The following is a 27,933-nucleotide window of genomic DNA, read 5'->3' on the forward strand; positions in this document are numbered from 1 at the left end:
GGAATTTTGTGGTGTCCTGAGACTTTGAAAGGTGATTTATAAATAGAAGGCTTTCCTTTTTTAGAAAATAAATGCATATTTTTAAAAATAAATATGTTCTATATTTGTACTTTGCTGCTCCTATGAAATGCTTTTCAATTCACTGGAAGAAGATGTGGCCATGACATTGGAAATGCTTTAAGCAAGAGCTTGGGTCGCGGGTCATCCAAAATGCTCCGTCCCTCTCCTCCAGGTACAGGCTTCTTCCTGCTCATGTACAATTCCATGACAGCTCGTGGATCTCCTCCAAGTAGCATCGTTTTGCTTTTAGCTGGCACAGTCAGCACCAGAAAAGCCAGTTGCCCCAGAGGCCATCAGAGATTCTATCCTCACCTGACCTTCCAGCAGGTGTCACTGGATAGTGCCAGTTACGATTACACCCTGATATTACTTAACACAGACCAGGGTTAAATCTGAAATCTTTAGCAGGGCACTGTCCCATAGGAATGAAGGACTTGCGTTTATCTAGCGGCTTTCCCGCTTCGGGGCGTCCCAAAGAGCTTTAAATTAGATTCGCCAAAGTACCGATACATGATAGTTATCCTGTGGTGTAAAGTAGATTCTCCACGATGACAACTTTACATTCAATGAGATGACATGACACCCATGTAAATGTAAATGGGCAAAAATCAGCATTTTCAGGGGAGATCTGAGAAAGGTGGGGATGGATGGGTTAGGGGATGTCCGATTGGCATGAACCGGAAAAGACCTAGAAAAGTCACAATCCTTTGGTAGTACAGAACTTGATTATTGCTGAAAAGAGAGGCATGTTGCTGAAGCTTTTTGCCTTGCACTCATCAGGACAAACACAAGAATGCCAAGTTTCAAACCAACACAACAATTTATACTACAGGAGAAAAGAGTGTCGATTGATTGGCAAGTCCACTATGATTGGCCAAGGCATTGCCATGGAGAAAGCAGCAGGAAATTATAGGCTCCCAATTTCCCAGGTAATTCATAAAACGCACAATACTTGAACATGTTCCTTTGTTTTCAGCGAACGTGTTTCTGTGTATGAATTTATGTTGCTTCTAGCAAGCGTAAATAAGCAACATTGTTCACATTATTCTCAATCCCCAATGGCATATTCATGATCAGTGACACACTACAGTTCAAAACTCATTGGTAACAGAGCACAAATCTCTCATATTATTAATATTAATTTGATAACATTTAACTGAAAAACATTAACAATTTTTATTCACAATAGATTGGTTTCCAGTGGCTAGAAGTCACTGGGGCTAGGAGACGGAAAGCTATCTTGAGCCAAGTAGGTCACTCTTCAGAAGCTCCAGTGGTCCAATGACAACCCAAGTTAGAGAGTGTTGCATTCTCTAGTGGTAAGCACTGTCGCTTTGATGAGCACATAGCTCAGACACAAAAAAACCCACAGCAGACTGGGCAAGAAGCTAATTTTCACTGAGTCCAGAAAGAACCATGAAGAGAAATTTGAGAGCTCAAATCATTAAAGTGGCAAATGAAAGTGTACAGAAGAGAGTGGTGTTCAATTTAAGAGTGGAGAAGATGTAAATCAATCTGTGAGATACACACATAGTCTAAATTAAGCCTAATGTAATGTAAGTGAAGGATTCGCTCAGCTGAGTGCTAAGCTGTTCTGGTAAGAAGAGCCCAGGCACAAGATATACTGGGGGCTTTATCACGGGTGTGGTATTTGGGGATTGGAGGCAGGGAAGTGTGATTTTAATTCCTGGGCCTTATTTGTATTTCTCTGGTCATCTGACAGCCCAGGGTGGCTATGAAGTGGCAGCTGGCCAGTGGGCAAGAACAGGGGTTTGAGCAGCAGAAGGCTGGCTGATAAGAAGGCAAGTTGTGGGAAAGGGGGTTTTGATTAGGTCTGATGGAAGGGAAAGGTGTAAGCCCTTGCTTGGGAAGTTCCTTCTGGGGCTTGGTAGAGCAACCTTGCTAAAGTTCAATTTTTTTTCGGCAATGAGTAGCCCAAAACTCCAAAACTTCACACAGTATTCCAAATTCAGTCTAACCAATGGCTTGTATAAATTGAAGGTCACTGTCAATGCCCAATTATTCAATGTCCCTCTGTATAAATCCCTTTGTGTGGCCTTCCCTGCCCTCAACTCAAAGATCTATGTATATCTACACTACCAGATCTCTCTGTTCCTTTGCTCTGTTACAAATCTTACAGTTTAGTGTCCACTTACTTTCACTGTTCTTTTTTCAAAAATGTACTTCACATTTCTCTACACGGAACTGTGTCTATTATTATCTGTCCATGTGGCTTAACGTGTTTGATTTACTGCATTCTTTCTCATTCTTTGCCACACTCTCGAATTTGATGACATTGGCAAACTTCAATTATCGTTCCAACTTCTGCCTACACCCAAACTTTTTGTTTAAGTAAAAAACAATAGTCAGCTCAGCACTGACCTCTAAGGCATACTGCAACCTGTGAATCTAAAAACACATTCATTTAATGCTATCTTCTGCACTCTGTTCCCCAGTCATCCCTCTACACATGGCTACATTCATTCCCTTTAATATTGTGTTCCCCGACTTTGATAAGATGCCACGTAAAAGGCTTGTTACAAACATCTTCTAAAGCCAATAGACATATAATTCATCAGATTCTCTTTATCTATAGACAAAAACAGAATTACCTGGAAAAACTCAGCAGGTCTGGCAGCATCGGTGGAGAAGAAAAGAGTCGACGTTTTGGGTCCACACGACCCTTCAACAGAACTGAAGTATAGTTAGGAGAGGGGTGAAATATAAGCTGGTTTAAGGTGGGGGGCAGGGGGAGAGAAGTTGAGGGTGGGGTGGTTGTAGGGACAAGCAAGCAGTGATAGGAGCAGATAATCAAAGGATGTCACAGATAAAAGGATCAAAGAGGTGTTGAAGGTGGTGATATTATCTAAGAAAAGTGCTAATTAAGAATGGATGGCAGGACACTCAAGGTACAGCTCTAGTGGGGGTTGGGTGGAAAGATTGACAAGGTATTAGTTGTAGATTTAAAAATAATGGAAATAGGTGGGAAAAGAAAAATCTATATAAATTATTGAAAACAAAAAAAAAGGGAGGGGGAGGAAACGGGGTGGGGATTGGGGGAGGGGGAGTTTAAGATCTAAAGTTGTTGAATTCAATATCCAGCCCGGAAGGCTGTAAAGTGCCTAGTCGGAAGATGAGGTGCTGTTCCTCCAGTTTGCGTTGGGCTTCACTAGAACAATGCAGCAAGCCCAGGACAGACATGTGGGCAAGAGAGCAGGGTGAAGTGTTAAAATGGCAAGCGACAGGGAGGTTTGGGTCTTTCTTGCGGACAGACTGCAGGTGTTCTGCAAAGCGGTCGCCCAGTTTGCGTTTGGTCTCTCCAATGTAGAGGAGACCGCATTGGGAGCAACGAATGCAGTAGACTAAGTTAGGGGAAATGCAAGTGAAATGCTGCTTCACTTGAAAGGAGTGTTTGGGCCCTTGGACGGTGAGGAGAGAGGATGTGAAGGGGCAGGTGTTGCATCTTCTGCGTGGGCATGGGAGGTGCCATAGGTGGGGGTTGAGGAGTAGGGGGTGATGGAGGAGTGGACCAGGGTGTCCCGGAGGGAACGATCCCTACGGAATGCCGCCAGGGGGGGTGAAGGGAAGATGTGTTTGGTGGTGGCATCATGCTGGAGTTGGCGGAAATGGCGGAGGATGATCCTTTGAATGCGGAGGCTGGTGGGGTGATAAGTGAGGACAAGGGGGACCCTATCATGTTTCTGGGAGGGAGGAGAAGGCGTGAGGGTGGATGCGCGGGAGATGGGCCGGACACGGTTGAGGGCCCTGTCAACGACCGTGGGTGGAAAACCTCGGTTAAGGAAGATATTATTTTAATATTGTGTTCCTCGACTTTGTAACAAGCCTTTTACGTGGCATCTTATCAAACATCTTCTAAAGCCAATAGACATATAATTCATCAGATTCTCTTCATCTATAGACTCTGATTTCCCTGTGAAATTCAATGAAAGTAATCAAGCTAGATCTGCCCTTTACAAATACCAGAGGCGTAATTTTACGGCAGTGGGATTTCATGTTCCCGCCAAAGTCAATGGAGTTTAGAATAGCTTGCCGCATTTTACAGCCCCATCCCTGCCCCAAAAGGGCCATAAAATTCCATCCCATGCTAAACCTTCCTCACAATCTCATGCCTTTCTAAGTATAAGCTTGTTTCATCTGTATTATGGAGTCTAGAAATTTACCCACAATCTACTTTTTCTTTTTTTTGCTCTTTCATGGGATGTGGGCATTGCTGGTAAGGCCAGCATTTATCACCCACCCTTAAATGCTCTTGAGAAGCTGATGGTAAGCTGCCTTCTTGAACAACTACAGTCCGTGCACCTTGTGTAGGCTAGTCCCCGTGCTCTTTCTTGAACGAGAGGAGTATTTTCTACCCTCTTGTTGCTGTTTACAAGGATTCTTAGAAAATCATATTTGGTGATTCTGCCCTCTTTTCTCCAATCTCTTTCACTATTCTGGGAATTCTTCCTATCTCTCCTGGTACATTTTTTCCATGCATTTTAATATAGTTTCATTTTGGGTGTTTATTTTTAATGACATATCTTTCACATCTTCCTTAGGTCGTACTTTCTGCTACGTCTGTAAAAATGGAGGCACCTTCTTCATTCTCTTCAATCTCAAATAGAAGATGGCTTCTTTCATTTCCAAGTAGTTTGCCCCATTCTTTGACACTGTTTTCTGTTGGGCTTATGAAAGCTCTTACTATTTCCCTTGATCATGACAGCCAGTTTTTATTCGTCCTTTGAGCCTTCATATTCTTTCTGCATTCCTTTTATATTTCTCCATTGTTTTCTTCTGTATTATCTTCACAATGTTCACCACTTGCCTGTTCTTTTCAAATTAAATATTTGCCTAACCTTCTCCATTCATCTCTGGAACTCATGTCTTCAACACATGTCCTTCCCTCCTATTTATGTAATTAAAATGTTTTTTTCATTAATTTAAACATCTTGGACTGCTGTCTTTTTTCATTTAATCGAGGGGTGAGGACCTCATTCATACCATTAAGATTAGCTCACCTCTGGTCCAACACCCCTTTTACCATCACATTTTCTGTCAGTTAGGCTTCGTGCACAAGACAAGTTCTTTGAATTTCCTCCCTTACCCATGATCCTTGGCTTCCAGTTCTACCGAAGTTCTTAGATCCCCTCAAGATGGTCCCATGGTCTAAGTGTTCTTTTTGAGTTAGTTGACCTCAGACAGGGCATCACTTGGGGATCTACAGTAGATGTAAGTGTCCTTAAAGCTGGAGAATGGATGGAAAAAATCGGTCTCGTTTACCTGTCTTTTTTTAATATTAGTTCTCAGGATTTGGGTGTCGCGAGCAAGGTGGGCATTATTGCTTTTCCCTAGATCCCCTTGAGAAAATAGCGTTGAACCTTTTTCTTGGGCTTCTTTGGTCCATTTGGTGAAGGTACTCCCACAGTACTGTTAGGTAAGAAGTTCTGAATTTGACTCAAAAAAAGCAATATACATCCAAATTAGGATGGTGTGTGAATTGTCGGAAAGCTTGGAGGTGCTGCCTTTATCCTTCTAGTTGGCGGAGATCTCAGTTTTGGGAAGTGCAATCTCAGAAGCCTTGATGAGCTGCTGCAGTCCATTGTGTGAATAATACAAATTGATGGAGGTTGGATGGAGTGATAGTTTAAGCTAGTGGATGGGCTGCCAATCAAATGGACTACTTTATCCTGAATGGTGTCATATTCCTTGTTGCAGCTGCATCTATCCAAGTGGAGAATACTCCATCACATTCCTAACTTTTGCCTGGATGACTATTCATACCTTGCTGGAAAATGTATGTGCACAATTGTGAAGTGACTTGCTTTGATGTCCTCTATTGGAATAGCCTGCCAACCATTGCAGTTCACCGTTGACAAATGGCTACTTGATGAAATGGTGAGCACCTATCAGTTTGAACCCAAGCAGAGTCAGTGCCTTCATGAGACAAAGCTAGAGAGACAGGGAGAAAAATATGAGACTCTCACTTGCTGGAATAGGATGGGTAAGACTGAAAACCTCCATTGATTGATAGCTTAAAAGCTCCATTGGATATCTGCTCTTCTGCACTACCGTTGCTAAATGAACCACTCTGTCCTGTCTGTTATATTGGGTTTTCACATCAAGACCTTCAATGGTTTTCTTTTTTTTTGCTTGGCATTTAACTGCCTCCAAATTTCAGGTAAGGGATAGAAGAAACAATCGAAACAGATGTTTGCTGTTAGCCTCATCTGTTTTTTTTAAAATATGCTTATTTAAGTGAGGGAACTTCAGGTACCCAGTGTAGGTATCAAGTACTCCTAGTTCAGGTTTGTCTCATTTAGATGCAGAGCACAGCTCTCAGAAGAACACCACTTGCTGCACAATTATAGCATTTTCCATACCAGTCATCTTGAGGTTTGTCTGAGGATTTTTGAAGTGGCACTAACTTGTGGCAAGATGGAGGTAGTTTTGTGCTTTGGGGCCATGGCTAAGAGAAACCTGGTGAAAGTACTGAAAAGTTGTTACCAGCAACCATGGATACATACTTCCTAACTGGCATCACTGCGTTATGACCAGGAGAAGAAATCCTGATTCACATGCTAAGACCATGAGCATGGACACTGACTGTTGTATCCAATGATGCCTCAGCTGAGATGAGGTGATTTAGGCCTGACTGGCAATTGAATCTGGGTCTTTCTGCTCTGGTACAATGGAGCATATAGTTCCCGGTGATTCTGATGTCCAAACGGCCATCAGTGGAGAACGCCAGAGAGCTCAACTTTCAACTGTTTGATTGCAACTCTGAATATATATTCAGGGGCTCCATTGTAAGTTTGTAAGTTGGTTGTGTAGCAAATGGAACGAAAAGTAGAAGGCAATGGTGGTAAAAGGTGGATAATGATGATCTCCCTTACTGCCTCCCTCAGGGGTATCCCTTGGCAGTTTATATGATGGTGCACTGACTGGAGAGTTGGGAATATTCAAAGCCAGGACATCTTTTGTTGCTTTCTTTTAAGTATCAGCCACCGCTCAATGATAGCACTCTCCTGAATCAGAAGGTTGTAATTTCGAGTTCCACTCCAGGGACTTGAGCACAATATTTAGGCTTGCATTCTAATGCAGGACTGAGGGAGTGCTGTACTGTTGGAGATGCCATCTTTTGGATGAGGTCTTAAACCAAAGTCACCCTCATCGGCCCTCTTAGGTGGATGTAAAAAATCCCACAACACTACTTTGAAAGAGGGCAGGGTTATTCTCCCTGGCGTCTTCACCCCTAAGACAGATAGCATGGCCATTGTCACCTTGATGTTAGTTGGACCTTGCTATGTGCAAATCCTTTTTTTAAATTTTATTTTAATTTTGCTCTTTAGAGGGTAGGCAAGCTATGATTTTGGAAGGAATTCTAACAAGTTTGATGCTGTAAAGCTAAAATGTAACCAGGTCTCACAGCACATAATTGTTTTTAGATTGTGGTTTGAAGATGGAGAACGTCTCAAGATGCTGCGTTGTGTAGAAATAGATACCGAGACATAGCGGTAGGGTTAGGAAGGATGACCGAAGATATGGGCTCAGATCTTCTGATCAGGATTGGAAACCCTATATCTGACCCTGCTCGGACAAAAAAAATACACACTTTACCCTTCTCTGATTTTTCTGAGAGATCATCCGATGTTGGCTCCCGTAGAACTGACTCCATTCTGCAAACCTCGGAGGAAGCAACCACGTCTGTTTTTTATGGCATTCTCTGCTGCATTCCAGTAAGTAGAGTTTAAATGTCTCAAAGCCTCTTTGAAAGCTATGGAGAGAAGATAAGTGTGTAAGGAGGTTGGATGGGTAAGGTAAGTGGGTAAGGAGGTCAGGCGGGTAAGTGGGGTAGGGTGGCAGGGTAGTAGGTCGATAGGGTGGCAACTGGGCAGGGTGGTAGATGGGTATGGTGGCAAGTGGTTAGGGTGGAAGGTGGGTGGGGGCAGGGTGGCAGGTGGGTATGGGGTGGGGTGGCAGGTGGGTAGGGTGACAGGTGGGTAGCACATCCTCTGGGGTACATCCGGTCTCCAACTATCCGGAGACTGGAAGATTTGGGCCATGGTTTGGAGCTCATAATCTAAGTCAATACTTCAATGGAGCAGTGAGGGAGTGCTGCACTGTCATTAAACCAAGGTCCTGATTGCCACCTCAGGGGAAAAGAGCAGGGGAAAAGTTGTCCTGGACAACAATAATCCATGAACCAATACCACTAAGCACAATTAACTAGTTACTTACCCATCTTATTGCAGCTTGAGGAACCCTGCTGAACGCAAATTGACTGGTGTTTGTTCACAAAACAAGGCCGATTCCACTTCAAAATGTAATTCATCGGTTGTGAAGCATTTTTAGACACCCAAAGGAAGTGAAAGGTGCCATATGGGATTGGATGTGGGTAGTGTTGTACACAATGGTCCCTTGCAATAAATTGTTAAGTCAATTCACAGAGTCCAGAGCCACCTGTAATTTCTGTGAACTGGAAGAGTCTGGGTTTCATGTCTATGTAGGATGTGTGAGGTTGCAGGCCCTTTGCAATTATCTGAGGGGGCTGCTTCTTAATATTTGGCTGTTCTTCAGTCCAACGGTCTTGGCCTTTGACAGCCTGGGGAATAGACAGGTCAGAGGATCTCCTCACTGAACTGCTCCTAAGCCTGGCCAAGGTGAGCATCAACAGGTTCAGGCAGCGGGCCATCGAGGGGGTCATGCCGATCAACTGCCTGCTCTCTTCCGTGGCTACGTCCGTACCCAGGTGTCCCTGGAGAAGGAGCACATGGTGTCTGCCAGTCCAATTCAGGCTCTGAGGGGACTGGAGTGCATCACCCCTGAGAATGTCACTTGTCACTTTAATCTGTTTAGCTAAGTTTCCTTTAAAGGTTTTGTTTTTCTTTGTCATGGTTTATCAGTGTTGCTTCTTTCAGGAGGGGCACTTAGCTCCTCATTACTGGCAACCTTCTGGTTGGATCAAAAGAGGTATAAATGAATACTTTTACTTTTGATGAACTGATCATTTATTTCATTACAAAAGTGACAACACATAAAAAGGCATTTTATTGTTTTTAAAGAGGTCTGAGACTTCCTGAGGATACAAACAGTGCTATAGAAATGCAAATTTTCTTTATTTTCTTCTTTCTTTTATTTCATTATAACATAAAACCTCCTTTATAAAGTATTTAATTTGTGTCTTTATGTGTACTCATTGTCCAATTCTCTCACAATGCTTTTCCTCTTCTGGAATGGTCAGCTTTTAAATTTGTATTTTTAAAATCATTCTCGGGATGTGAGCATCACTAGCGAGTTCCATCCCTAGTTGCCCTTGAGAATGTAGTAATGGGCTGCCTTTTAAGATAGAAAACATCTGAAGGAGTTGCAGTGTAGTTCCTGGCAGAGAGCCTTGTGAATATTTTGTTCCCTCTGTTAACCTTTGGGGTTAATATTCTATTGAGTGCTATTTTTAATGCATCAGTTAACACATTCATATTGAATAATGCCACAAACCCCAGTGTCTTTTTGTGGTTGCACCCTGTAACTTGGTGCTTGGTGAAGGTGAACTAGCTTTTTTCCATATACATTATACAGCTTCAGGTTTTATAAGAGCTTCTGAAAAGGTAATTTTTAAAGATAAAAATGTATTATTTTTATTCTTCACCCGCCAGTCCTCTGACTCTGGCCTTTTATTTGCACCTTATACCCCACCATTGATGCATAGTCGCAAGAAATAGAAGCAGGAATAGACAATATGGCCCATCGAGCCTGCTTCTCCATCTAATATGATCAAAGCTGATCGTGGGCTTCTACTCCACTTTCCTGCTTATTCCCCATATCCCTTGATTCCCTGAGAGACAGAAAATCTGTCTATCCCAGCCTTAAATGTATTCAACACTGGAGCATTTACAGTCCCCATTCTGGCTGAGGTAGACACAAAGTGAACCTCCTCACCTATCTGTAATAAAAAATCACAGCATTCTGTCAGAGTTCGGTGAATAATCACCAAGCTCCTGCCTTTGGGCAGAGAGCTCAAGAAGAAGATCATATTCTTTCTCAAATGTGGAGACCAACACTGAACACAGTATTCCAGATGTGGCCCCACCAAAACCTCGTACAATTGTAGCAAGACTTCTTTATTTTTGTACTCCAAGCCCTGTGCAACAAAGGCTAACATGCCATTTGCCTTCCTAATTGCTTGTTGTACCTTCATGCTTTCTGCCTTCCTTGTACCAGCACACCCAAATCTCTTTGAACATCAACACTTACAAGTTTCACACCTTTTAAAAAATATTCTGCTTTTCTATTCTTAAGACCAAAGTGAATAACTTCACATTTCCCTACATTATACTCCATTTGCCATCAGCTATCTCAGCCCTATTGCTACAATTCCTTCCCAAACCACTCTACCTCCCCATCTCCTTCTTTCTTCCTTGAAAGTCTTCCTCCGCTCCTACTTTTTGGACCAAGATTTTCACTACTCCTCTTAATTTCCCTCTTTGTGACTTAGTATTTGTGGCCTGATGCATTCCTATTTCTTTTGCTGCTTCTTTATCTCTAAGGTATTTTAAAAAAATTCTTTCATGGGATCTGGGCATTGCTGGCTAGGCCAGCGTATGCTGCCCATCTCTAATCGCCCTTGAGAAGGTGCCTGCTTGAAGCTCTGCAGCCATGTGGTGTAGGCACACTCACAGTGCTGTTAGTGAGAGCGTTCCAGGATTTTGACCCAGTGACAATGAAGGAACTACAATGTAATTCCAAGTCAGGATGGTGCATGGCTTGGAGGAGAACTTGTAAGTGGTGGTATTCCCATGTATCTGCTGCCCTTGTCCTTTTAGGTGGTTGAGGTCATGGATTTAGAAGGTGCTGTTGATGGAGCTATGGTGAGTTGCTGCAGTGCATCTTGTAGAGGGAGCACACTGCTGCTACTGTGCGTTGGTGTTGGAGGGAGTAGATGTTGAAGGTGGTGGATGCGATGCCAATCAAGTGGGCTGCTTTGTCCTGGATGGTGTTGAACTTCTTGAGTGTTGTTGGAGCTGCACTCATCCAGGCAAATGAACAGTATTCCATCATACTCCTGACATGTGCCTTGTAGATGGTGAACAGGCTTTGGAGAGTCAGGAGGTGAGTTACTCACCACAGAATTCCCAGCCTCTGATTTGCTCTTATAGCTACAGTATTTATGTGGCTGATGCAGTTCAGGATGTCGAATAACTCCCAGGATGTTGATAGTGGGGGATGTAGTGATGGTAATGCCATTGGAAATCAAGGGGATATGGTTAGATTCTCCTTGGTTGGAGATGGTCATTGCCTTGAATTTGTGTGGCGCGAATGTTACTTGCCACTTATCAGCCCAAGCCTGAATGTTGCCCAGGTCTTGTTGCGTAAGGGCACGGACTGCTTCAATGTCTGAACATCCCCACTTCTGATCAAATGATTGAGGGAAGGTCAATGATGAAGCAGCTGAAGATGGTTGGGTCTAGGACATTTCCCTGACGAACTCCTGCAGTGATGTCCTGGAACTAAGATGATTGACCTCCAGCAACCACAACCATCTTCCTTTGTGCTAGGTATGACTCCAACCAGTGGAGAGTTTTCCCCTGATTCCCATTGAGTCAAGTTTTGCCCAAATCAGTCAAATGCTGCCTTGATATCAAGGGCAACTACCCTCACCTCGCCTCTTGAGTTTAGCCCTTTTGTACATGTTTGGACCAAGACTGTAATGAGGTCAGAAGCTTAAGGACCTTGCTGGAACCCAAACTGAGCGTCAGTGAGCAGGTTCATTGCTGAGTGAATGCCGTTTGATAGCACTGTTGATGACCCCTTCCATTACTTAGTGATGATCGAGAGTGGGCTGACATGGCGGAAAATGGCCGAGTTGGGTTTGTCCTGGTTTTTTTGGACAGGACATTCCTGGGCACCTTTCCACATTGTAGGGTAGATACCAATGTTGCAGCTGTACTAGAACAGCTTGGCTAAGGGAGCACAAGTCTTTAGTACTATTGCTGGAATGTTGTCAGGGCCCATAGCTTTTGCAGTATCCAGTGCCTTCAGCCATTTCTTGATATCACGTGGAGTGAATCAAATTGGATGAAGACTGGCACCTGTGACGCTGCAGACCTCCAGAGGAGGCTGAAATAGATCATCCACTCGGCACTTCTGGCTGAAGGTTGCTGCAAATGCTTCAGCTTTGTCTTTTGACAAGATGTGCTGGGCTCTCCCATCATTGAGGTTGGGGATATTTGTCGAGCCTCCTCCTCACATTAGTTGTTTGATTGTCCACCACCATTCATGACTGGATGTGGCAGGACTGCAGAGCTTAGATCTGATCAGTTGGTTTTGGGATCACTTAGCTCTGTCTACCGCATGTTGCTTATGCTGTTTGGCATGCAAGTAGTTCTGTGTTGTAGCTTCACCAAGTTGACACCTCACTTTTAGGTATGTCTGGTGCTGCTCCTGGCATGCCACCCTGCACTCTTCATTGAACCTAGGGTTGATCTCTGGCTTGGTGATAATGGTGGAGTGGGGGATATGCCGGGACATGGGGTTACAGATTATGGTTGAGTACAATTCTGCTGCTGTTGATGACCCAGAGCGCCTCATGGATGCCCAGTCTTGAGTTGCTAGATCTGTTTGAAATCTATCCCATTTGGCACAGTGGTAGTGCCACACAACACAACGGATGGTATCCTCAATGTGAAAGCAGGACTTGGTCTCCACAAAGACTGTATGGTGGTCACCCTTACCAACGCTGTCATGGACAGATGCATCTGCAAGAGGTAGATTGATGATGATGGGGTCAAGTATGTTTTTCCCTCTTGTTGGTTCCCTCACCACCTGCCGCTGTTCCAGTCTAGCAGCTATATTCTTTAGGACTCTGCCAGCTTGGTCTGTGGTGGTGCTACTGAGCCACTCTTGGTGATGGACGGTGAAGTCCTCCACCCAGATTACATTCAGTGCCCTTGCCACCCTCAATGCTTCCTAAATATGGTGTTCACTATGGAGGAGTACTGAATCATCAGCTGTGGGGGCTGCGGTAGGTGTTAATCAGCAGGAGGTTCCTTCCCCATGACCTGATGCCATAAGGCTTCAATGGGTCCGGAGTTGATGTTGAGAATACTCCTTCAAGACTGTATACCACTATGAAGGCAACTCCCTCCAGACTGTATACCACTGTGCCACCACCTCTGGTGGGTCTCTCCTGTCGGTAGAACGGGACATACCAAGGGATTGTAATGGTAGTGTCTGGGACTTTGCCTATAAGATATGATTCTGTGAGTTTGAATATGTCAGGCTGTTGCTTGACTGGCCTGTGTGATAGCTCTCCCAATTTTGACTCAAGCCCCGAGACAATAGTAAGGAGGACTTTGCAGGGTTGACAAGGCTGGTTTTGCCATTGTTGTTTCCGGTGCCTAGGTCAATGCTGGGTGACGTTGGGATGTTTTCTGCCCCATAAAGGTGCTATATAAATTCAAGTTGCTGTTGTTATCAGGGGAATGCTTTTGCAGAACCTGAATAAATCAAATTCTGTTTTGGATGTTTACCAGCAGATTTCTAGATTGCATTCTATTCACCTTTCTGTGGTGACCACCTGTCAGTAGCACTTTGTATTCACAAATTTTGGATCAGAAAGTTATAAACTTGCAAAACAGAAATGATGAAAGTAGGAACTTGAATTTGCATAGTACCTCAAAATATTTCAAAAAATTTTGCATAATTATGATGTGGTTAGATAGATGAACTTAGATACCTGAACCAATGAGTGCTTTACAAAACTGATTTAATGAGCCTTCTTTCTGGTGTTTTGATGAGTGCACTTCTGTATGGTTTGGGGTCTACCTATTATTTGCCGTTTGAAAGAAATGCATTGTTGACAACTCTGTGACTTTATCATTAAGTTTCACTGCATTTCCCCAGTTCAAAAACAGATAAAGCCATTCACAAAAGGGTATAGGAAGAAAGCTTGAGTTCTGAATTTTTTTCCCTTGCATCAAATAAACATTGATCACTTATTAACTGTGAAGCCTTCCCATTATAAGACAAAGAAATAGGGGTAGGGAACGGTGCTTGTTATCTGAAATATCATACTTATACTGTCTGCTTTAAATCTTTGAATTTATGGTCAGTCATTCAAAATATAGAGAGATGCCAACTGTGATCTCGTTCTAGATAGTCCCTATGTATTGATTTTCCACTGACATTTGCAAAACAGGAAGAGGAATATTAATAATGCAGTGTTGCCAGGACTCACAACCTCATTAACGATTTATTGACTGTATCATGGTTTTAACAAGTGTGATTCACCAAGAGTAGGGGTGGACATTTTCCTCTGCTCCCACCCATTTCTATCCCCAAAAATAATGTCATCAAAGCAATCGCACCCAATAAATCATTAACTAATTGATTTCTGTTAATATTTGTCCAGGAGGAAAAAACAGTTCAAAACTTTCAAATATAAAAGCAAAATACTGTGGATGCTGGAAATCTGAAATTAGAACAGAAAATGCTGGGATTTTCCAACATTTTTGTTTTTACTTCAAAATCTCAGTAAAAATCAGTCATATTGGCACCAGTAGTACTGGGGTTTCATTTTAAGGTATACAAGACCAGTTCGGACAAGGTTTTACTGGTACCCAAGTTCTACTCTTTTTCCGGATTTTCCTCCGAAAAAGTTAACTTTCCTTTTACTAGATGCTCTCCCGCTCCCTCTCTGGCTTCCTTCAGATTTTATCAGCATTTGCAATCTGTTTCAATATACTTAAGTGTTATTTTTCAGCAAGTTTGATCAGCGACAGCAATATTTATACACGGGTTGGGCATGTGGGAATGCGCCCTCTCCTGGGCGTGTGATTGACAGCGCGCAGTGCTTTGTGGGAGTTGTAGTCCAGCCTCGCCTCCTGTGCCGATTGGGCGCCAGCAGTGGAGGGGGAGAGGGGAGGGCGGACAACAATTCCCAATGGGCAATGCGCGCATTGCGACTGCGATATTCCGGGACGGCGGAGGAGGCTACACCTGAGGTGAGGGATCGACGTGGGGGTGGGGGGAGAAGGAAGGTGCTATCGAGCAATACTCATCATTAAACTTAACACTCCCGCTCTTTCTTTCCTGGTGTCCAGCCGCGGTCCCTCCCTTGCTGCTTGGTTACTGTCGCCACTGGGAGGTGTACCAAGTGAGGTAGGGCTCAGGTGAGTGCTTGAGGTCTCAGGTAAGTGCTTGAGGTCTCAGGTAAGTGTTTGAAAGCGCAGGTGAGTGTTTGAGTGCTCGGGTGTGTATTTGTGGATTCAGGTGAGTGAGTCTTGGCTCAGGTGTGTATTGGAAGGCTCAGGTGAGTGTTTGAGGGCCCAGCTCACAGTAGTTGTGGAGACAAAGTCCCGCCTTCACATTGAGGATACTTTCCATCGTGTGTGGCACGACCACTGTGCTAAATGGGATAGATTTCAAACAGACCTAACAAGTCAAGACTGGGCATCCAGGAGGCGCTGTGGGCCATCAGCAGCAAAATTGTACTCAACCATAATCTGTAACCTCATGTCCCGGCATATCCTCCACTCTACCATTATCATCAAGCCGGAGGATCAACCCTGGTTCAATGATGAGTGCAGGAAGACATGCCAGGAGCAGCACCAGGCATACCTAAAAATGAGGTGTCAACCTGGTGAAGCTATAACACAGGACTACTTGTATGCCAAACAGCATAAGCAGCAAAACAAAAACAAAAATACCTGGAAAAACTCAGCAGGTCTGGCAGCATCTGCGGAGAGGAGCACAGTTAATGTTTCGAGTCTGAATGACCCTTCAACAGAACTAAGTAAAAATAGAAAAGAGGTGAAATATAAGCTGGTTTAAGGGGGGTGGGACAAGTGGAGCGTTATAGAGGGCCAGTAATAGGTGGAAATAGTCAAAAGATGTCACGGACAAAAGGACAAAGAGGTGTTGAAGGTGGTGATATTATCTAAAGAATGTGCTAATTAAAGGTAGACAGCAGGACAAGCAAGGTACAGATAGCCCTAGTGAGGGTGGGGTGGGGTGAAGTAATTGAAAAAGGCTAAAAGGTAAGATAAAACAATGGATGGAAATATATTTAAAAATAATGGAAATAGGTGGGAAAAGAAAAATCTATATAAATTATTGGAAAAAAAAGGGGGGGATCGGAAAGCGGGTGGTGATGGAGGAGAGAGTTCATGATCTAAAATTGTTGAACTCAATATTCAGTCCGGAAGGCTATAAAGTGCCTAGTCGGAAGATGAGGTGCTGTTCCTCCAGTTTGCGTTGAGCTTCACTGGAACAATGCAGCAGGCCAAGGATGGACATGTGGGCACGAGAGCAGGGTGGAGCAGCAAGTGAATAGACAGAGCTAAGCGATCCCACAACCAACGGATCAGATCTAAGCTTTGCAGTCCTGCCACATCCAGTCGTGAATGGTGGTGGACAATTAAGCAACTCACTGGAGGAGAAGGGTCCACAAATATCCCCATCCTCAATGACGGAGGAGCCCAACACATCAATGCAAAAGATAAGGCTGAAGCATTTGCTACAATCTTCAGCCAGAAGTGCCAAGTGGATGATCCATCTTGGCCTCCTCCGGAGGTCCCCAGCATCACAGATGCCAGTCTTCAGCCAATTCGATTCACTCCAGGTGATATCAAGAAATGGCTGAAGGCACTGGATACTGCAAAGGCTATGGGCCCTGACAATATTCCGCCAATAATACTGAAGGCTTGTGCTCCAGAACTTGCTGCAGCCCTAGCCAAGCTGTTCCAGTATAGCTACAACACTGGCATCTACCTGGCTATGTGGAAAATTGCCCAGGTATGCCCTGTACACAAAAAGCAGGACAAATCCAACCCGGCCAGTCTTCTCAGGATCATCGGTAAAGTAATGGAAGGAGTCATCAACAATGCTATCAAGTGACCCTTGCTTATCAATAACCTGCTCACTGACGTCCAGTTTGGGTTCCGCCAGGGCGACTCTGCTCCTGACATCATTACAACCTTGGTTCAAACATGGACAAAAGAGCTGAACTCCAGAGGTGAGGTGAGAGTGACTGCCCTTGACATCACGGCCACATTTGACCCACGGTAGCATCAAGGAGCCCTCGCAAAACCTGAGTCAATAGGAATCGGGGGAAAACTCTCTGCTGGTTGGAGTCATGCCTAGCACAAAGGAAGATAGGTGTGGTTGTTGGAGGTCAGTCATCTCCGCTCCAGGACGTCACTGCAGGAGTTCCTCAGGGTAGTGTCCTTGGCCCAACCATCTTCAGCTTCTTTGTCAATGACCTTCCTTCCATCTTAAGATCAGAAGTGGGGATGTTTGCTGATGATTGCACAATGGTCAGCACCATTCGCAACTCCACAGATACAGAGCAGTCCATGTCCAAATGCAGCAAGACCTGAACAGTATCCAAGCTTGGACTGACAAGTGGCTAGTAACATTTGCGCCACATAATTGTCAGGCAATGATCATCTCCAGCAAGAGAGAATCCAGCCATCGCCCCTTGATGTTCAATGGCATTACCATCACTGAATCCTCCACTGTCAACATCCTGGGGGTTACCATTGACCAGAAACTGAACTGGCCATATAAATATCGTGGCTACAAGAGGAGGTCAGAGGCTAGGAGTCCTGCGACGAGTAACTCACCTCCTGACTCCCCAAAGCTTGTCCACCATCTACAAGGCACAAGACAGGAGTGTGATGGAACACTTCTCACTTGCCTGGATGAGTGCAGCTCTCACAACACTTAAGAAGCTTGACACACTCCAGGACAAAGCAGCCCGCTTGATTGGCACCACATCCACAAACATTCTATAGACGCACAGGAGCAGCAGTGTGTACCATCTACAAAATGCACTGCAGAAATTTACCAAGGCTCTTTCGACAGCACTTTCCAAACCCATGACCACTATCATTTAGAAGGACAAGGGTAGCAGATAGATGGGAATACCACCACCTGGAAGTTCCCCTCCAAGTCACACACCATCCTGACTTGGAAATATATCGCCATTCCTACACTGTCGCTGCGTCAAAATCCTGGAACTCCTTTTCTAACAGCACTTTGGGTGTACTTACAGCACATGGACTACAGAGGTTCAAGAAGGCAGCTCCCCACCACCTTCTCAAGGCCAACTAGGGATGGCCAATAGAATGCTGGCCTAGCCAGCGAAGCCCACATCCCGTGAATGAATAAAAAAGCTGAATGTTTGATGGTTCAGGTGTGTATTGGAAGGCCCAGGTGAATGTTTGATGGTGCAGGTGTGCATTAGAAGGCGCAGGTGAGTGAGGGCTCAGGTGTGTATTTGAGGGTTCAAGTGAGTATTTGAAGTCTCAGATGAGTGATGGTGCAGGTGTGTATTGGAAGGCTCATGTGAGCTATTGAGGGCTCGGAAGTGTATTTGAGGTCTCGTGTAAGTATTTGAGGCTTAGGTGAGCGTTTGAAGGCACAGGTGAGTGTTTGAAGGCTTAGGTGAGTGTTTGAAGGCTTAGGTGAGTGTTTGATGGCTTAGGTGAGTGTTTGAAGGCTTAGGTGAGTGTTTGAAGGCACAGGTAAGTGTTTGAGAGCTCAGGTGTGTATTGGAAGGTCCAGGTGAGTGAGGGGTCAGGTGTGTATTGGAAGGTGCAGGTGAGTGTGTTTGCAGGCTCAGGTGTGTGTGTTTGAGGGCTCAGGTGAGTGAGGGCTCAGCTGAGAGTTTGAGGGCTCAGGTGTGTATTGAAAGGCTCAGGTGAGTGTTTGAGGGCTCAGGTGTGCATTGGGAGGTGCAGGTGGTGTGTTTGCGGGCTCAGGTGTGTGTGTTTGCGAGTTCAGGTGAGTGTTTGAGTCCTCAACGTGCACATGCAGAGCTGAGAATCAGGTTCCACAGCCTCAGCTCCCTCACGCAGATCACCGGGCTTCACAGGGGCAGTGAGGCAGGACTGCTTATCCGCAGAAGACATCACAGCCCAAGCTCCATTCGGCCCTGACTGAGACATTTAGACTGGCGCATGCTTCTATTAGATTTTGATCAGGAAAGAGGAGGAGGGGTAGAGGAAACCTTTGGCCAGCCCCTGTGCAACTGAGGGGCACTGGGGCCAGTTGTTAAGAGGTATTTGGCTTTGGGATGAGACTTTAAAATAATATAAATGTTAAAAATTCCATGGCCATCTTTGAAGCCAGGCCTCTCAGTGTCAGTATCAACTTTCTGCCCTGAACCAAAACCAAATATTGGATCTCATTTGTGGGATCTTACTGTGTGCAACCAGTTACTGATTTAACACTAGTGACTGCATATCAAAAGTGGTAAAACTCTGTGAGAAGTTGTGAAAATGTGACTATTTCCTGTAAGTAAATATATTTTTTTTACCTTGTCCAGTCAATATTGACATTGAGCTGCTCTTGTCGGTCAGGGAATCGGCTAACTGGTAAATTATGTCGGCAAATCCACCAGGTGACGATTAAAGTCGGAGATGCTGAAGAGGCCAGGATTGGAGGAATGCAGAGATCTCAGAAAGATGTTGGACTGTGGGCATGCAGAGATAGAGAGGGGAAAGGCAATGGAGAGATTGGAAATTAAGAATGAGAATTATAGAGTTGAGATATTGCCAGACGAGGCAAATGGCGAGTATTCCATCGCACTCCTTCCTTTTGGTTAGCGGATAAGCTTTAGTGAGTTACTCGCTGCAGAATTCCCAGCTTCTAACCTGCTCTTGTAGCCACAGTGGAGAGTTTTCCCCCGATTCCCAATGCCTTCTTTTTTGCTAGGGCTCCTTGATATCACACTCGGTCAAATGCTGCCTTGATGTCTTTGGAGAGGTAATGGAAAGAGTAATGTAATGTAGTAGATGACATTTACTTGGATTTTGAAAAGATGCCACATGGTATGCTTATGACAAATGTTAGGGCATGTGGAGCCAGGGAACAGACATCTGATTGGATGGCAAAATAACCAGAAAGCAAGGGTGAAGGTCAATTCTTCAGTTGGGAGGAAGGTAGAAAGCAGTGTTCCAGAAGTAATCATTTACATTAATGATTTGGACTTGGGAGCAAGTAACTTAGTTTTAGGTATCTATGTACAGCTAGCAACTGTGAATCCGCAATGGTAGCTGATACTCCCCAGGCTATCCTCCTAATACCCGGTGGTAGAATCCTTGGGTGAACCGCCATCGATGGGAGAGCTGCAACAAACAACCAATGGATGAAAAACAGCAAATCTTACAGCAACAATGGTATTCCAGCTGGGGCCTTCAAAGCTGGTGGACTTTTGCTCACATCAAGACTTCATGCACTCTTCCTACGGACTTGAGAGGAAAAAGAACTCCACCTCTCGACTTAAAGAGTACGACAGTTGTAACTATCTTCATGAAGGGAGATAAATAATACTATGGATCAAGGTAATTCACTCTTGTCCATAGCAAGGAAAATCCTGACATGCATTCTCTGAATTGCCTACTTCCTGTGGCTGAGGAAATCCTCCCAGAGATAGTGTAGTAGGTTTGGAAGGTGCTGTTGAACGAGCCCTTGGTGAATTTCTGCAGTGCATCTTGTAGATGGTACACACTGCAGTCACTGTACGCCAGTGGGGAGTGTATAAGGTGATGGATGGGGTGGCTATGAAATGCGCTGTTTATCCTGGATGGTGTTTATTTTCTTTAATGTCACAGCGGCACTCATCCGGGCAAGTGGAGATTATTCCATCACACTCCTGACTTGTGCCTTGAAGTTGGTGGACAGGCTTTGGGGAGTCAGAAGGCGAGTTACTTGCTGCAGAATTCCAAGCCTCTGGCCTTCTCTTGTTGCTATATTATTTATATGGCTGGTTCAGTTCAGTTTTTGGTTAATGGTAATCCTGAAAAATGTTAATGTTGGGGGATTCGGCGATGATAATGCCATTGAATGTCAAGGGAAGATGATTAGATTTTCTCTTGTTGGAGATAGCCATTGTTATGACTGGTCCCTGGCAAAGTTTCCCCCCCTCCTCCCCCGCCAACAATTTGTTAACTTCCCAAATGGGACCCCAACTTTGTTATGCTTTTGGGTGCGAAGAAATGAGCTGGCTTCCTTCCTTTATTCAATCCTCTCAATTGGCCGCAACAAAGCTAATTTAAAAGGGATCCTTTCCCCTTGGATACCTTTTCCCAGTCTAAGCGTATTTATTTTTTAGTAGAAGCTAATTTAACAAGGCTTCCTTGAGTCAAGGAAAAGTAAGTTTATTAGTTACTAAAACCCGGGTAAAATAAATAAAACACAACATACATATACTCAGATCAGAAATAAGAAGTTGAGATTAGAAATAAAAGATTTAAAAATATACAAATCAGTCTTTGGCTTGTCCGTGAGGCATGGATGGCGGTATGTTGCAACTCTTATGTTGGGTGGTTCCAGTAGAACTGATGTTGGCATTTTAGCAGTTGGTTTGGAGACACTTGACTCTGCATAGTACCTGAAAGGCTGTCCTATTTCCTTTAGATTGTGGTTTCTTCTAAGCTTTGCCTCCAACAGAGACAGAGAGAGAGAGAGCTTTGGCCTATAAGCTGTGGGGGTGGGCGGGTGGGTGGGGGTGACTAGCTTGTTCTTCTGCATGCTGTCACACTCACAGCACACACTGCTTTCTAACTGATTTTTCCGTGTGTATTCTCATGAGGGGAAATAGTCATTTTGCATTCATATCAGAACTATTTACACATTTTGAGATATAAACCAACTGGAGATGGATTTTGGGGTGACTGCTGAGATGTGCAAATCTGTCTTTTGTCTCCACAGCTACGGGAGATTAAAGTTCAATCTTTTGCATCTTTTCCATCTCCCCTTCAAGCGTCTGCTTGAAGGAAGGCCATGATACTTTTTCAGGTGCGACATTCCATGTTCGTTCAGGACAGGTCTGTCAGTATAATCCATAAAGGAATTTTCCGGAAAGTGGTCACTTTGCATTATCAGCCACCTTTTGCACAGTCCTTGCTTGTATTCCTTTAAAAACACAGAAGTCTTCCTTAAAAAGTTCAATAGGCCCGTAAGTAATTTGAGGCTGTCATCGCCTTTTCATGACACTGCTGCTTGGCACTTGAGTGGCATGACTGATACTTGCCACTTACCAGTCCAAGCTTAAATATTGTCCAGGCCTATCTGCATATGGACACATACTGCTTTGGTATCTGAGGAGTTGCGAATGGTATTGAACACTGTGCATTCATCAGCACATATCCCTGCTTCTGATCTTATGCTGGAGGGAAGGTTATTGATGAAGCAGCTGAAGACGTTTGGGCCTAGGACACTACCCTGAGGAACTCCTGCAGTGATGTCCTGGGGCTGAGGTGATTGACCTCTAACAAGCACAACCATTTTCCTTTGTGCTAGGTATGACTCAAACCACTGGAGAGTTTTCCTCCATTGACTCCACTTTCTCTTGGGCTCCTTGATGCCACACTTGGTCAAACGCTGCCTTAATATCAAGGGCAGTCACTCTCATCTCACCTCTGGAATTCAACACTTTTGTCCACGGGGCCAAAGTTGTAATTAGGTCTGGAACCGATTGGCCCTTGCAGAACTCTAAATGAGCATCGCTGAGTAATTGCTGCTTGTTGGCACTGTTGACAACATCTTCTATCACTTTGCTCAATAAAAAAAAACCATAAATTTTATCACTTTGTTCACAGTTTCCACAATTTACAGAGCAAAATTTTTTCCAGGTGAAGGGTGAGGGATAAAGCCAAATTAATGTGGCATGCTGTGAGATGTCTCACTTCAGTAAAATCTGAATATAACACAATTAATTATGGCAAGGGATATTTGAGATTTACAACAATAGGACTGGACAAATCTTGTATGGCTGGAACAGTCCTGATCGTTAACTTTTCATCTAAGGCCATAATCTCAATTGGCAGTGATGTGATGCAAGTCAGTGCCTGCAAATTGCCCACCTAGTGATCCCTGGATTTCAGGATGTCACTGTGAACAGTATTGTAGTGAAAGCCAGACACGTTTCCCACATGAAGAGCGGGATCAGTCGGTTTATTAAAATTGATTCTAGATTGATTCAAGAAAAAAACCTTTATATGCTGGATGAAAGCTGAATTAAATGAGCTTCCTCTCACTGTGTCACTGCTGATGAGCATAGAAAGGAGAGAGAGCAGCTTTGACTTCCCACCGTGTCAACATCTCAAAGCCAGGCAGGCTGTGAATAGAAGCCCAGAGGCATTTAGAAACGACCATCTCTTAAAAACCTCCCCATGACTATCAATGGCATTAGCTTCATCAAATTCCCCATCATCAACATCCTGGGGCCACTATTGACTAGAAATGTAACTAGGGAACAACCACATAAATACTGTAGCTACAAGAGTAGGCTTGCTCTACACTGACGATGCTGCACTGGCATTCCGTACTGAGGAACACCTTCAGCAATGAAAGAACAGACTCACTCTTTGTAGGCATGAGAATCAGGCATGAGAGAGTCAGCATCAAGAGGACAAATATCAATGTCCAAGATGTTGCCATACTGCCATTAACATTGACAATGTGATGCTGGAGGTTCTTGATTGTTTCACATATCTAGGTTCCACAATTACCAGCAACCTGTCATTTGATGCTGAAATTAACACCCGTGTTGCGAAAGCTGCAGCTGTTATGCCCAAGCTGAGTAAGATAGTGTGGGACAACAGTAACCTGACTGAGAACACCAAAATGTGGGGTCTATCAAGCTTGCGTCCTCAGTACACTTCTCTACAGTGGTGAGATCTGGACAACATAAGCTATACAGGAAAAAAGGCTGAATGGTTTCCACCTTCGCTGTCACAGATGTATCCTCAGTATCTTCTGGCAGGACTAGGTCATCAACTCAGAGGTTCTGGAGCATGCTAATTCCATCCGCATACACTAATTACAAAGCCAGTGACATCTGCACTGGATGGATGGATGACGGCTGGATACCCAAGATCTTCTGTATGGTGAACTGGCCAATGGGTCATGACCTCCTGGGCATCCATATCTCTGTTACAAGGTCACCCGCAAGTGAGTTGGGAAGATGGCAGACATTGGCGCTGACAACTGGGAGATAATTACTGACATTCGTAACCTCTGGAGGCTGACTGGGGAGGCTTTGGAAGAGGTGAGCAGAAACTGAAAGCTGAGCTGGCTGGGAAGGTGGCCCAGAGAAAACAGAGGCTCGTGAACCGTGAACCATGCACCATCTCGGCCACAGTCTTTCTCTGCAGCAAATGCAGCAGATACTGCCGTGCTAGAATGGGGCTCCTGAGCCATACCAGTTGATACATAACACAGAGTTGACGACTGCTGCACAAACCATTGTTTTTCGAGAGTAAGCTAGAGGTTTGGTATTCTGGAATGAGTTACTCAATTCCTGACTCCCCAAAGCCTACCATCTACAAAGCACAAGCCAAGAATATGATGGAATGCTCTCCACTTGCCTGGGTGAGTACAGTTGCAAAAACACTCAAGAAGTTCAACACCATCTGGAACAAAACAGTCCATTTGATCGTTATCCCCTCCACCACCCTAAATGTTTACTCCGTCTAACACTGGTCCACTATGTACTTCCTGTATCTTCAAGACGCACTGCAGTAACTCACAAAGACTTCTTCGACAGCATACCCCAAACCTACGAACTCTATCACCCAGAAGGACAAAGTCAGCAGGTGGATGGGAACACCATCACCCCCAAGGTCTCCTTCAAGTCACATCTGATGTTGACTTGGAAATGTATTGCTGTTCCTTCATAGTTGCTTGTTCAGCTTCATGGAACTCCCTACCTAACCACTGTGGGAGTACCGTCATTTCATTGACTGTAGCAGTTGAAGAAAGCAGCTCATCAGCACCTTCTCCAGGGCAACAGAGAATGGGCATTAAATCCTACCTTTGCCAGCAATACCCATATCCCAAGAAAGCTTGTGAGGGACAAAAACACTGGTACAGATCAGTTGGGTTGAATGATCAGTTTTTGAACTGTTATTTCTAGGTAAGGGAATTCAAATCATTCAAAAAAGGCAGAGAGGGAAAATAACTAATCAACACTGATGAAACTCCAGAGAGGTGGGTTTTACATTCTGTATAATATGCCCTTCTTCTTCGTGTTTCTATTCCATTCTCAGGATGGAGATAAGTCTGCCAGGAGTTGTACAACATAAGCTTTGGCGTGACTTAACAAAAACAACAACTTGCAGTTACATAGTACTTTTAAATTGATAAAATATCCCAAGACACTTCACAGGAGTGTGACCAGATAAAAATGGACACTGAGTCAAAGAAAGAGACATTAGGAGAGGTGCCAAAAGCTTGGTGGAAGTGATAGGTTTGAAGGAGCATCTTAAAGGAACAGCAAGAGGTGAAGAATTTTAGGGACGGAATTACAGAACTTGGGGCTTAGTCATCTGAAGACACAGTCGCCAATAGTGGGGAAAAGGAGGAAGGGGGTGGACTGGAGTAACGCAGAGACCTCAGAGTTGTAGGGCTGGAGGAGGTTACAGAGCAGGGCTGGGTCATAGAGGGACTTGAACACAAGGATGAGAGTTTTAAAGTCAAGATGTTGCCAAGGTAGGTCAGTGAGCACAGGGGTGATGAGTGAGTAGGACTGGCGCAAATTAGGATACATGTAGCAGAATTTTGGATGAGCTTGAGCTTATGGAGAGTGAAAAATTGGAGGCTGGCCAGGAGAGCATTAGCAATTGCTCCATTCAGACATCAGGGCAGAGATAGAGAACTTACCTTAAGGGCTTATTGACAAGAGTCTGTGTCCACAGCAAATGCGTAGGAACACACTGTTTAACGCCATACACCTGTAACCTCCATGAGTAAGATCACCACTCTGCTGTCGTCCTATTCCTGACTGTCATATTAGTATGTGAATTCAATATTAACATATCATACCTGCCTCAGCGACCAGCAGATATGACTTCGCTGGGTGGCACCCTTTTATGAGTGTCTTCAGTTACTAGTAAGTAACTAATTTCAATGTGAATGTTTCAGATAGTGTGTAAAATTATAAGATGGTGCTGCTAAGGTAAAGCCACCTTACTATTTCAAAGAAAACCTTGGGATACAGGCAGTGTTTTTATCAGTGCATTTATTATTGATCCCTGAGAAGTTGGTGGTAGGCCTTCAATTTGTGATATTTTGCGCAACTGCAGAGGTTGCTTAAGCTATTAGGAAAGCATCAGGAGTCTACGAGCAGTTCAGAGTAGAGTCACATTTAGGTTTCCTTGTCATTTAATTCTGGTTCCAGTCTGCAAACTGTCAAGAAACTATCCTATTTTTCCTGATATTACTGTAGGACATTTTAAAGAAGGCTTATGTGGGTGTGTGTGTGTGTAAGGTTCTGTGTATGTGGCTAATTTAATTAAACTAGAGACGATTAGACTGCAAGGTTTAAATTATCACAAATGTGAGGTGTAAAACAGGCATTTAAAATGGAGATAAGTAAGAGGGTGTGGTCTCAGCAGAGATGGTGTGAATGATATTTGCATTTTTAGATAAGTGGAGAAGTGTTTGATTTTCACAATTGATTTTCAAAGGGACACAATAAGATTTTTACAACTGGCAAGATAGATAGGGTAAGGTTATTATGTTGATTTTTCCCAAAAGTGCTGGCCATAATGATAACATGAATGATTGTTATATTCTGGGCAAAGGTAACTTCTAAATTCAAGTTGAAACAATGGGATTTACAGATCAAAAAGGGAGAATTATATTTAAAGAAGGATAGAAGGCTGTGTGAGGGGTGGCCGTGTGAGATCTTGAAAGGCGACGGTGTGAAACAGATTTGGAGAGAAAGCCTCCAGCCATCCCATAGAAGTTTCCTGTTCCAGTAACCAAAGTTGCTTTTAAAGCTTTTGGAAGTCCATTGTCCAGTGGGTGCTTGTGGTAATATTGCTGGATGACTTTATAAATTTGGAATCTATTTGGACTGTTTCCTTAAAAGGGGGTGTGCAGTTGGGAGTCTGGTTAAGGAGAAATTTTGGGAACTGTTATAATTGTGTAACTGTAATCTTGTGTATGTTTAAGTTTTTCTTTTGTTAATAAAGGTTTTAATTTAATCTTAAAAATCTCTAAAGGTGATAGTCGACTCATTACTTCTGATGTCAGTGCACAAACCTTCTTGTCATAAATACAAATTGCAAAATCGTTGTGATAGCGTGGCCAAGTTTCCCTTGTGGATTTGGTCAGCCTGGCAAACACCACCTGCCATATAACAAAAGAACGGGATTTATTGAATTCAGTTTCACAATTTACCCTGCTGGGATTTCAACCCACAACCTTCAGGTTGCTCGTTCATTGTTGGCTGCCATTCCAATACCGGAAAGGACATCTAGAGGAAACCCAGATTCAGAGTAAACCAAAAGAATAGGAATTCTTATTTACAGGTTATTTTATTACAGTAGAGGGCACTCCATCCCCAGAATATCAGTGTGGTTACATTGCTTCTGTGTCAGATGGTTGTAGGTTCAAGCCCCACTCTAGTCTGACCGTTCTGGGGCAGTACTAAGGGATTACTGTTGGAGGTGACATTCTTCTCATGTGAAGTTAAGTCTGCCAGTTCTGGTCAATGTTACAGATTCCATTGCAGCACTCAAAAGAAAACCAGGAAGTTCATGGGCAACATTCTTCTGTCAATTAAAAAAAAACAGGTTATTTGTGTTCTCACTGCTTCTGGGACATTACTGGCACAGTATCGCTGCTGCATTCAGCTACGTAGCAACTATAGTCTTTCAAAGGCAGTTCATTGTGTGTTGTGCTCTGAGATAATTCAACCGATCCAGTGCCAGATTTCTGCAAATACGTTATTTATTATAAATAACAGTGTCCATGGGACCCACGAAGTGTGCTGCAGATGTGATGTGTAGGACTGAACATGGTCACATCCGAAATAGCTCTGTGAAAACGATATAACTTCCAAATAAAACTCGGCTCGAT

At 43.9% G+C, this 27,933-nt stretch overlaps 1 protein-coding gene across 4 annotated transcripts in view; it reads left to right on the forward strand.

The window, feature by feature from the left end:
* The first annotated feature begins 14,946 nt into the window (after positions 1-14,946).
* tbxas1 (thromboxane A synthase 1 (platelet)) overlaps positions 14,947-27,933 on the forward strand; it is a 242,859-nt gene continuing 229,872 nt past the window's right edge. Inside the window, exon 1 of one of the 4 annotated variants that reach the window (XM_078568528.1) lies at positions 14,947-15,059. The gene's annotated coding sequence lies outside the window, so the exon portion shown is untranslated. Of the gene's footprint in view, positions 15,060-15,097; positions 15,228-15,344; positions 15,368-27,933 lie in introns of those variants that run through there. The other 3 variants (XM_078568527.1, XM_078568529.1, XM_078568530.1) reach the window with 3 other exon arrangements.

Source organism: Cetorhinus maximus, chromosome 22 (assembly GCF_964194155.1).
Source record: "Cetorhinus maximus chromosome 22, sCetMax3.hap1.1, whole genome shotgun sequence".
In the NCBI taxonomy this organism is placed as follows: Eukaryota; Metazoa; Chordata; class Chondrichthyes; order Lamniformes; family Cetorhinidae; genus Cetorhinus; species Cetorhinus maximus.